Raw genomic sequence first — 5,617 nt, forward strand, 5'->3', positions numbered from 1 at the left:
TATATATCCAACAGCATATACCTACTTAGAAGTAACTTTGTTTTGTTTGAAAGGTTATTTAGGACATTTCTATCTGAAATTTCTGAAACAATAATTAAAAGCTATGCAGAATTTAACCAAATCAACAACAACTTACCTAACTTCCAAAATTTTTACAATTACAATAAGTAACCAATGGACAGATTTCTCAAATTTATGTTCTTTTTTACGATAAATTGAACAATGTTTTTTGTACGCAGAAGTAAATAATGCTTTTAAAGTGTTTTGTGTCATTGTGGGCTTTTTAATTTAGTTTGGGTAGTTTTTTTTGTTTTTGTTGTTGTTTCTGGAACAGTGTTATGTTGCTACAAGATTGAATTCATCACTACAGAAGTTTAAAGGTCGTCATCATGAGCTCTTGGATCGTTATGGTGTATCCTTCTGCACCATGAAAACTGATTTATTCAACGGGTCATAGTTTTCTTTTCCTCGTTTGCCTTCCCCAGACTTGACTTTTTATGAGCAACTCGGTGGGTGTTTCTAGAAAAGCAGAGGACTCTTACCCTACCGGTGCACCTAATCCATGCTCCCAGTTTTAGTGGAGTCCGGGTTGCTCTTTGTTATATGTCTCTGTTTTCCATGTCTGGTCTTTGTCCCTGGAATACATTCTTTTGATTACCGCTATAACCTTGGTTCCCTTGATTACTCTTTCAAAGAAAACAAGGTTACTTCTAAGTAAGTATGGTATATGCTGTTGGTTGTATAGACATTTTAATTGCAAATTACCATGAATACAGAGGTCAATGACAAGACTGTCATAATAACAAATACGAAAGTTAGAGTCCAAGTTGCTCATATACTATTGTTTCTTTGTATGTATTATTTTGTTTGTTTTTCTTTGTTGTATTTGTCTGGCCCTCTAACTTTCCTTTGATTTCTCCTAGAATATTGGTTCCATTGATTACGCTTTCTGGAAACTATATTTCAGGATTTTTTTTTCATTCTTGTTTATTATATCTAAATGCTCTTCATGATGGTCAATACACATTATTTGTGTATCATATTTTATGGCAAATTTGACTCAAATTGAAAAAGTAAATCTACTTCCATCTACTGTAAAAATACTCAATTTCCTAAGGTTATAGTCAGGACCGATTTTGTCGGCACAAAACAATTGGTATGTTTCTGTGCCTCTACTACCATAAAACCAACTCATTAATGGTTCAGATTTTAGTGGTATGGTTGTATTAGATCGATTGTTTCTTTTTATTATCCAAAAGTTTTTTTGATGCCTTCTCACAAATTATGTTGTTAATATTCATGTTTGTACATGGATGTGATATTTCAACATCTTTTACAAATGATATTGTTCTATTTCTTGAACTTTTATCTACCATGAATTAGAAATACGTCTAATTGAAATTCCCGAAACACATGTAGTAAATGGCCATATTATAATATATCTGTGTTTAGTTTTTATATTGTAATAATGATGTATAATAAACAAACAACACAGAGGTATAGTATACATACGAGTATTCATATATAATTGATATTGTATTATCAATATATTGAGATATATCGTTGATGTTAATAATTAAATGTATAGACTAGCTTTCAGCCTCGGTGTCAAATGTTCTTATTTTCTAACTTTTGATATTTGTATTTTCTTAATTTTTTTATATACGGTGCTTTTTCTTTTTTGTGTTTTTGTTTTGTTTGTTTGTTTCTGTTCGGTTTGTTTTTGTTTTTGTTATGGTAGTTTTCTTTCTGTATATCATGTATATTGATGTATGTATCTGTTCTAATCATTCGCCATTTTTCTCTGGGTTTTTGTCGTTTGTTTTGCGTTTATTTGTTTGTACTTTAGGATGCCCGTTCAATCTGATATGCGAATAATTTTCTCAGGAATATCTGTGTCAATCTGTTTTCTTTGATGCTGAAAAAAAAAAAGAATTTCTGAATATCATGTAATATGACTTTATGACAGTTTATATCTTGACATTTCTCCTTAGAAATGTTAATTTTATGCAGATACCTAATGCTATTCCTGATTAAGACACATATTCTAATCGCTTACATTTTAATTTCTTGAATTTAGAAGTATTTTTTGCAAATGCTAATGGTGAGAAGTCACTTAAAACATAGCGCAACATTTGCAATATTTATATCATTTGTTTTTGCTTTTGTTTTTGATTATGTTTTGTATTTTTTTTTCAATTTTATTTACTTAAGTTTTCACTTCATCGATCAATTTAATTAAAGAGTAATCAAGGGAACCAAGATCAGACATGAAAAACCGACACACAACACAAAGAACATGAAAAAAAATAAAATAAAATAATACATATAAAATAACAAATTTAAATGAGCAACATAAATCCTTATGTAGGCACTTCTAGTAAAAGTAAGGCTGTTCATTGAAAATTTTCCTAAAATATATTTCACTTTATGTTGTTCTGAGTGGATGTCTTTCAATAGAAAACATAAACTACCAACGAAAGACGATCTATTGCATAAACTGTAGGTTTGTGTGTAAATCACCAATTAAAAATGTTCTGATCATACAAAGGTAGAACTTTTAAGTATTGTAAGAAAAAAGGATACCTAAATGACATTAGAGTCTATGTTTGTATCCATTTGTGGTGAAATGAAAGGTACATTCACCAAATAATGTATTTAGTGTACCAGAATGTAATTTTATGAAGAAAAGTCAGAAATTCAAACTGATTCTGAAATTGTGTTACATGTATATTAAGATATACAAGTCAAGGAAAAATATAACATGCGAGGTGACTTAGTTAAGCACACATATGAAAAATAGATAAGTGAATAATAACCATATTTAGGAAAGTAAAAATAAACTAAATACAAAATATGTTAAAAGGTAAAAATATTAACTAATTTATACTGATTGAACTGCTATGAGAAGAACAGTTTATTTTTTTCCCCTATATTAATTAAGTACACAATCGTCACTAATGCCTTCAAAAAATATAAATACAATGTTGGTGTTGCTAAGGAAAACAAAATCCATTAAAGAGTTTTATGTAGATGTCATTATGAAAATGATTATATGTAGACAACTGTGTGTCCAATTATGAAACTTAGACGAGAAACATTTTCGAAGACGTACAGATCAGCTTGTATGGTTTTAAACAAAAATGGAATTTGATCGACAGCTTGACTGCTGAACACACTAATTTTAATTATTGTATCTATGCATTTTTTTTACTTGTACCTTCTTTGCATGCATATGAAGGGGACAAGTTATTTAAGTTTTGTTGTGATTTTATAATACATTTTAATTTTTCTTCCATTTTTAAGGTTGACATTTGTCAAAAGCAATTTGCATCTGTTAATAACATCATAAAACATTAGATAAATTATCTGATTCAAAATCTCAAACATTTGATAATTTACTTAGTAATCACAACCTACTGGCCAAGTACATATATAAATTTGTGTTTATCAATATAGTTACACCATAGTGGTGTTTGTTTTCTCATTGTTTTAAATAATAAGATGTAATTGATTCAATTAATCTAGCACATAAATAGAAAGACTTTCAGCTCCCTTTTAGGCATTATTTTGAAGTTGCAAGTGATATTTTGATAAAACAGCTGCATATTGAAGCAATTAATCACAAAATATGCTAATGTCCCTTAATATATACTTATTCTTTTGTATGCTTGACAGTTACTTGTCCAACCATATTTCAAAACATCCAGTGAATTTCATTCTGTAAAAAGAACATTAGAATAACTTCTCATAGTCAGCAACAATATAAGATTTCAGTTATAAACACAAAAACTTAATTACTCTTTGAACTAAATCATTCAGTTTTTAAATATTTGGAATCAGGAATTAAAGAATATATAAAGGAGACCTTGAATCTTTTTGAACCATTTTACATAGTTAGCTCTCCTTTTTGCAGCTATCGGATAGCAATTAATAGTCATAACAATAGCTTTTATTTTCATAATATCAGAATGATTTTGCTTTTTAGTGATGGCGCCCTCTAAAAAGAGTAATCGTATATTCAAAATGTATGTCAATCTCAAAAGCGCAAGATATATCTCGCAACATGTTTATAATTAATGTTGATAACTTGATAATAATAATATTCAGAACAAATTCAGTTTCTGATTACAACTGGAATACTCTAATTATATTTACCTTCTTTGTATCTTTAAGAACTTTGATATTGCTCTAGGATGGAATGGCCTTGTATTTGTAGGAAATCTGATTTATCTAGCTTGTTGGATCGCTTAATTGATTCCTGATCCATTTCCAAATTCGAATATAAACATATTGATTATAGCGTATATTTACACACCAACACAAAGCGTATTTTTTTTCTTTTTACTTTTCAGTTGGCTGCAAACACCCATGTTAAGCAAAAAAAAATGATCTTGTATCCAGAAGAATGTCTTATGTGTCTAATTGGTTTGAATGGTTCACATGCTGGCATTTCACAACAAATTTGAATACTGGCACAAGAATAAAATATGGAATAATTAATAATAGAGAATTAATTAAACACACTAATTAATCTATTTCACTACTATGGCGTTTAACTTTACAATCAACACGCACAAACAGTAACTAAATAATGATTTTTTTCTCGAACATTCACTTAAAGCACAGTAGACATAATATTACAAGGCTTGTATACGATGATGGAATATCGACTTTTCCATCCATTGTTTTCTTCAAGAGATAGCAGAAACATTATCTACAAAAAAATATCAATATAAAGTAATGCTTAAGAATAATAGGTTAAATTCTATTACAATGAGTTGAAGACAAATGAAAAAAGCTTTTTGGAAAAATGCATCAGCATAAATTAATTGATTTGCGAATAATCCTACCAAGAGAAAATTATTAGGAAACTTCGAATTGTTTTACAAGAGTTTGCATTTCATAAAGAATGGATTAACTAAAAGTATTGCGTCGTCATCTCCGTTAAAACATTAAATATATGCATTTGATAAATAACAACTAAATAGAAGCAAAATCATTTCCGAAGTAAGTCGACGTTGTGAAAAACGATAAATACCTTCCATGGATCCTAAACACCTCTTGAATGGTCACTTGTATGATTAAGAAGTAGTTTGTGTTACCGTTTCTACTAGAATTAAATGATTCTTTGTTAGATATAATTAATAAATTTACAACAAGAATTGACCACAATCTATCGTGGCAAAGGTAGAGTGGACATTATTCAATTTTATGTACATCACTTTATAATTAGAATACGTAATGAGTACAAAAAGTGAATTATTCCGTGTCTTATATACATAAATATCTTATCAAATATAACATTATTTAATCAAATTAGAATAGAGTCAAACCTATTTCCACATGTAGCATTTTGAATCAAGTTTACATTATACAAATTATAATTGAATATGATATTTTGAGCAAATTTTTAAAATATTTTATTTTTAAAAATATCCTTTTTCACATGCCAATTTTACTTATTGTTTTTTTTTTTTATGTTATGTATGATTTTGGTCATATTTATTATTTTGGACGTTTTTATTTAACACACTTTCGGAGTTTGTGCTGCCTATTTTAATCATGCAACTGCTAACGCATTGGTATTTTCGCCGATATTTGTGAACATGTTTTG

At 28.6% G+C, this 5,617-nt stretch overlaps 1 long non-coding RNA gene across 1 annotated transcript; it reads right to left on the reverse strand.

Moving 5' to 3' along the window:
* Positions 1-58: 58 nt before the first annotated feature.
* LOC148596434 (uncharacterized) lies at positions 59-5,207 on the reverse strand. Its single transcript, XR_015919252.1, has 4 exons — positions 5,042-5,207; positions 4,159-4,717; positions 3,656-3,721; positions 59-1,918 (listed from the first exon to the last, which is right to left on the reverse strand). It is a non-coding gene; the product is annotated as an uncharacterized LOC148596434 (long non-coding RNA).
* Positions 5,208-5,617: the final 410 nt, after the last annotated feature.

The sequence above is a fragment of the Perna viridis genome, unplaced genomic scaffold (assembly GCF_037379345.1).
Source record: "Perna viridis isolate PV_CMFRI_1.1 ecotype Kerala unplaced genomic scaffold, ASM3737934v1 SUPER_16.10, whole genome shotgun sequence".
Classification (NCBI taxonomy): Eukaryota; Metazoa; Mollusca; class Bivalvia; order Mytilida; family Mytilidae; genus Perna; species Perna viridis.